This window comes from Otolemur garnettii, unplaced genomic scaffold (assembly GCF_000181295.1).
Source record: "Otolemur garnettii isolate 467f Iridium unplaced genomic scaffold, OtoGar3 scaffold00040, whole genome shotgun sequence".
NCBI classification, from domain to species: domain Eukaryota; kingdom Metazoa; phylum Chordata; class Mammalia; order Primates; family Galagidae; genus Otolemur; species Otolemur garnettii.
Window position 1 is genome coordinate 9,404,804 of NW_003852435.1, and position 6,655 is coordinate 9,411,458.

Below are 6,655 nucleotides of genomic sequence, written 5' to 3' on the forward strand. Positions count from 1 at the left end.
CCACCTTAGGTGTATGTGGCTGGCACCTTAGCCGCTTGAGCCACAGGCACCGAGCCTGAAATAGGCTATTTTACAGGATACATACACATACAAAAAATATAAAAATCTAGAGTTTTTCCAGAGAAAACACAAGTTTATTAGTGGGTAAATTGGTGACAGTCAGTCATTAGCAACATTAGCAATGTGGGGGTCAGACAACAGGCCCCTAAGAAGCAAAAGTATGGTGAAGAGATTAATCGCCAAGCAAATTTCATAGGTCACATCTAAGAATGATAAAATTCCTGTTAACATTTTGATAGAAAAAGCCAAGGATGAAAGTTTGATAAGAACTTCTGAATTCATTAGTGTTTAGTGTGGCCTTAGAAAACAGATTCATATAAGCCATGTCAATCTATGTCCCACTCTACAGGAACCCGTTTTTTGTTTCTTGGTTTTTTTTTTGTTTGTTTGTTTTGTTTTTGAGACAGAGTCTCACTTTGTGGCCCTCAGTAGAGTGCCATGATGTCACAGCAACCTCAAACTCTTGGGCTTAAGTGATTCTCTTGCCTCCCCAGTACCTGGGACTACAGGCGCCCACCACTACGCCCCGCCATTTTTTGGTTGCACTTGTCATTGTTTAGCAGTCCCAGGCCTGCTTGAACCCTCCAGCTTCCGGGTATGTGACCAGCACCCTTCGGGGTATGTGGGCTATGGACGCCCCCCCAGGAACCTATTCTTACATAGTAACAATAAATTTCAGGCGTCCTCAAACTACGGCCCACGGGCCACAATGTGGCCCGCCTAAGGCATTTAGACGGCCTGCCGGGTGTTTTTGCCGCAGCTGCCTGTCCTGCTTAGCAGCCGACTAGTCCCGAGGCCCGCAGACCAGCCCTCCAGGGGTCTGAGAGACAGTGAACTGGCCCCCTGTTTAAAAAGTTTGAGGACCCCTGCATCAGATAATAGGTAGGCAGATAGAATCTTGGGGGCAAATCAATGCTTTGTCAAGCTATCACAAAAAATAATAATTTGCACAAATCTGATCAGATAATTAAAAATTTCTTCAAAACTTTTTCTATCACAAATAAAATAGGCTTAATACAAAAGGGCTCAACAAAATATTCAAAGTTCACATTCAGTGCAAGCGTTATCTCACTATTCCCAAAAAGGCGTTCTTGAGCAGGTAGAGACTCAAAGGATCTCACTATGCGATTCAGAATTCTAGTCTGTGTCAGGATTAGCAAGGATCTCTGCGAAATCATAGCGAAACACCAACTGATAAACAAATGGCCAAATACATACTTGTATTCAAAGAGAATTGTTTACTAGCTCGATGCAGCAAAGGTGGCAGCCCGCTGGAGAAACCATGGTGCATTTCGGACAGGATGAGGAGGGTGGGTGTTCTCACAGGGCTGCGGCTTGTGGTAAATGATTCCAATCCAGGATCAGGGAAGCAGGATCCCTTTTAAACCAAAGTCCTAAAAGAGGACTGTTCAGGAAGTGGGTCTCTTGGGGATCTCTGTTCAAGATGTGGCAGGGAATATCATCAAGAAGACATCAACAAGCATGGTCCCTTGGCTGGGGGCCTGTAGCTCAGCGGCTAGGGGGCCAGTCACATACACTGGAACTGGTGGGTTCCAACCCAACCCGGGCCTTCCAAACAACAATAACATTGCAACCAAAAAACGGCCTGGCGTTGTGGTGGGTGACTGTGGTCCCAGCTACTTGGGAGGCTGAGGCAAGAGAATTGCTTAACGCCAACAGTGGGATGTTCCTGTGAGCTGAGACGCCACATCACTCGACCAATGGCGACATAGTGAGACTGTCTCAAAAAATACAAAATAAAAATAAATGGTTCCTTGGTCATTTTGCATATTTGAAGTGCTTTTTGGTATATTTTACTAAATATACTGTTTTCTATTGCCTTGTCCATATCCTTTCGAAAACACAGTTAATGGTCTGTGGGTACGACACATTTTGATTTTCAGAAGGGCTGCTTCTGCACAAAGCTGGCAATGATTGTAAATTTGAGAAACATAAACCTGGCCTGATAACTGATATATCGCTTTCCCTTCAACCCCCCCTTTTATCATTCCTTTTATGGGAGTATTAAATACATTTTTGATTTACAGTATTTTTGATTCAGGATGGCTGTATCAGGATGTAACTCCATGTAAGTGAAGAAGGATCTGCATAGAGAAAAGTTTGGTTATCCAAAAGGATAAATATTAAAGTTATTTGGCTGACACATGATTTGTATAAATTTTATCAATTCAAAAATGCAGAATTGTTCTGCTTGCCAGAGTTCATAGGGTTTCCTGATCTTCCTCCCAACTCCTAAAACATTTCCTACCATTCTTCAAGCTAAGCCCTAAAGCTACCGTGAATTAAAATGGAACTAGTTTATTTTCTAAAATGCAGTGGATTTTTTTTTTCATAAATACGTTTTAGCAACAGCATCTCTATCTTGAACCTGTAAAATTATTTCCTTCGGAAAAAATGACAATTTCATCCGTTTCAGTGGTGTTTGAACTCTTGCAGGGTGGGGGAGAAATTTTGTTTCTTTTGTGTCTAAAAGAGTTGAGTTTTGAGCTTCCTCTGGCCTGTTTGTAAATGATGAAAACTGGGGCCCTGCAGTCTGCTCTCTTTTTTCTTTATCATCGTTTAATGGAAAGGGGGGAGGGAAAGGGGAATGCATGCTGTTAGCTATTATCTTTACAAATGACTTGTTAGCCTTTTATTTGCCTGCTCATGCTTCAAACACTCAAAGGACATTTTCAGAATCTCAGGAGATGAAGGTTCAATCCTGAAATGACGTGACAGGCTGTATCTTCTTTAAGAGACTTTGACATGATATTAAGCCATAGTTACAAGCCAATACTTGAATGGGAAGCCCTGGGGAAATCTTTCAGAGCTGGAACACAGCATTTACAGCAGGAGGCAGGTGTCTGCACCAGTGAAGCAAACAACAATATGATATATTTAGTATCAAAAATGGAAGCAAAAATTACTGATTCTTTACCACTGGGGACAATGGAAGAACTTGAATGAGGAAAAATATCATCTTTGGGGGATCCAGAGAATGTTAATTTACTGACAATATGAAATATACTCTCATCACAGCATGTGCACTCAGAGCCAGGTGCTGCTCTCAATATTGTCTTTGAATTTATGTTTCCTTTTCAGTGATAGAATGGGAAGCAGCTGCACTGGGCATGTGGAAAGAAAGCAAAGAGCTTTTAATTAGCAATTAGTGTGCTGTTCGTTTCTTTTGGGACCCCTCTCTCTTTCTCTCTCTCTCTTTCTTCTTTATACTTTTAGTAGAATCTTTTCAGGAGTTTCTGCATGTCCCAAATAGCACAAAGAAAATCAAGGGAGCAACTTTTGTAGGTTAAGGATGTGGGTTCTGTACTGTTGATGAAAATATTTAGAACCCTAGATAATGCTTTTTTCAATGGAAATTAAATCTATAAACAGGATAATTACTACCTTGAACGTTCTGTTACTGAAAGGATTGTGTTCTTAAATTAAAAAATAAAATGTAGCCACTGACACTTGGATTTTTCTCATGATATATTTTAGCAAATATTTCTTTATGTTTTCATGTAAATGGTGTATACATTTGTTATTAATCATCAAGTATTAATCATTAATCATTATACATGAATGATAGTAGACATACATAAACCTGTACATAACTATATTTACATCATTATATATACTAATCTAACTATGTACAGTAGAACCTCTGTAAGTTAACTGTAGAGGATGCCAAGAGACAGACGACCTCTAAGCAAGATGATTTACAGCTGAGGGGTGGACTCTCGGGCGACTTGTCCACAGGTGCTCCTTATGGAGAAGGAGTCCGTGCCCTCAGCATGTAGTCATTGCTAATTACTCCCCTCACCTGTGTCATTCTGTTTCCATAAAAGGCTGGTGGGGAGGTTGCTCGGAGCCACCCGGAAAGTAAGGGCTAGCCCGCCTTCCACAAGCTTGTACTTCTAATCTGTCTCTTGCCTGGTTCCTTCCTGCGCTGAGACCAGGGCCATAGGAGCCCGGCGAGTCACAACAGTTAACCACTCAAGAGACTATAACTAACTGTCAATATGCAGAGGTGGTCAACATACAGAACTTCCACAGAGTACATGTGATACATATCTGGTTTATGAAAAATAGGTCAACATAAGGAGGTGGTCACTGTAGGGAGGTGGTTAACTACGGAAGTTCTACTCTATACTAATATGTATGTAAACTAAAAAAAAATCATGACTTTATAAATCTGGAGCAAGAAAATTTACGTAAAAAGTATTATAAAATTGATTCCTACCTTCTGAAAATTTAGGCAGAGATTTTCATTTTCCTTTAAACTACAAATATGGTATATTTCTATTGCCTACTTCTATTTCTAGAATTTTAGGATTATAAAGAATTTTTCATATGCTTTTTAGTATTATTCATGCTTTATAGTATATTGTATTTTAAAAGCATAAAATTTATCTTCATTTAGATGCCTCTCCCAGATCAGCTTTATTTCTCTCTTGAAGTGTTTACACACCCTAAAGTAGCATTACAGAACAACATCAATAACAAAAGACCATGTTTGACTAGTAAATATACATATACGAGGTGTTTGTACTGATGGTGGTGTTTTAGTAATGGTTAAATTTTCCTTTTACCTTTATTTCAAAGGCTAGCTTCTTAGTATCCTAACTACAGCATGAGCAATAACAAGTCATATTAAGCCACATGGGGTTAAGAGACTTGACTTGAATAGGTAGGAAAGAAGGGCGGATTACTACTGTGGTATCAGAGAAGAAAGAAACCAGTCCAAGCAAAGTCAGAAGCAGGAATCAGAAAGGAATATGCCTGGAAGAGTCAGAAGTCTGGACCTGCTGGAAAATAAGAATGAATATTTGAAATTTCTTTAAAGTGCACTTTGATTAACAAATTAAAACTAAAGAGGATCTAGGGAATTAATTCTTTGAGCTTGCACTTAATGCAATGGAAAATAAATAAAATTACAACTATGAGTTATAAAATCTGATAGGAACCATTGAATCAGTGGTAGAATATGGCGTGGGCTTCAGCCATCAACAAACTTGGGCTTTAAGTCTTGGTCAAATGCCAAGAGTTAGTAGCAGTGAGTTTCATTATTTGAAAATGAGAGCAATACCTCTACTGTATGTTTAATGAGCTATATTTGGTAAACTCTAATCAGGACGCTATTTTTTCCTACCACTAAATTTAAACACAGTGTTATATCAATAACCTTTGACTCTTTTTTTTAAATAAAAAAAAAAATTATATTTACTTAGAAGCATTCAGAATGTCAACAAAACAGCTGCAACTTATTTTTGGCAATTACAGAGTGGTATTCAGTTAACAGAACAACAATTATTTTGTATAAGCTGCATCAGAGCCAAGTGAAAATGAAAAAACTACCATCCCCATATATAACTCATTTGTGCTGTGAACCAACAAGAACCTGCTTTAAATTTCCATGCCAATTTACAACCCCCATACTGTACCAGGCAAGGTTAGTGGCTATTGAAAATACCACCAGGACAGGGCTATCTAAAGACACATTCGGTAGTGTGTTAACTATACAAAAAAAGACACTGTACAGTTTAAACACAAATCTTACACAGCCTTACATTTCATTTTTTTTTCTTTAAAAGGAGTGAGTTGTGTATAGGGGGGTTAAATGCTTTATAAACAAGAAAAAAAAAAAACCTGTGCTAGAACCAACTTACTCATCATCATCTTCATCTTCATCTTCTTCACCTCCCCCTCCTCTTCATCCTCTTCCTCTTCCTCCTCTTCCTTCTTTTTCAGACTTGACCACTTCCTTTTTCACGGCATCAGGCTTCCCTTCAGCTCGGTCTGCAGCAATATCCTTTTTGTATTTTTCCTTCAGCTTTGCAGCCTTCTTTTCATCAGGCTGCTTGTCACCCCAGCAGTGTTATTCCACATCGTTCCCAGCTTCTTTGCAGCATCACCAATGGTTAGGCCGGGATGTTCTCCTCTGATTTTTTTCGCGATACTCAGAACAGAACAAGAGAAAGGCCAAAGGAGGCTCTTGGGTGCATTGGGATCCTTGAACATCTTTTTGGTTTCCCCCTTTAGGAGGGATATAGGTTTTCATTTCTCTTTCATAATGGGCCTTGTCCGCCTTTGCCATATCTTCAAATTTTCCTTTCTCTTTAGCAGACATGGTCTTCCCCTTCTCTGAGCACTTCTTAGAAAACTCTGAGAAGTTGACTGAAGCATCTGGGTGCTTCTTCTTGTGCTCCTCCTGACAAGTTTGCACAAAGAATGCGTATGATGACATTTTGCAGCTCGGCTTCTTAGGATTTCCTTTGCTGATGTTGAGTTATTTTTCCTCAGCAAGGCACAGAGTCGCCCAATGCCCATCTGGCTCTCACTTGCCCTGGTGCTGTCTCTAATCTTTGACTCTTAATGACATTTCAAGAAAAACTCACAAGCTTCTTAATAACTTGCAATTATAAGAATAGACTTATTCAATAATGTCAAGGACACATTAAATCAAAACATTGAACCCACGTGCACTTTCAATCTCCTCATATTTTCTCAGCAGAGTCTTGACCAGTGGCCTAGAGACCAGTAATGGCAGAAAGGGGTATAAGCCTTGGACAAATGCAGTCTGTTCTTTCCATTT

At 39.5% G+C, this 6,655-nt stretch overlaps 1 pseudogene; it reads right to left on the reverse strand.

Moving 5' to 3' along the window:
- Window positions 1-6,349, reverse strand: part of LOC105887018 — a 76,687-nt pseudogene extending 70,338 nt beyond the window's left edge.
- Between the last annotated feature and the right edge of the window lie 306 nt (window positions 6,350-6,655).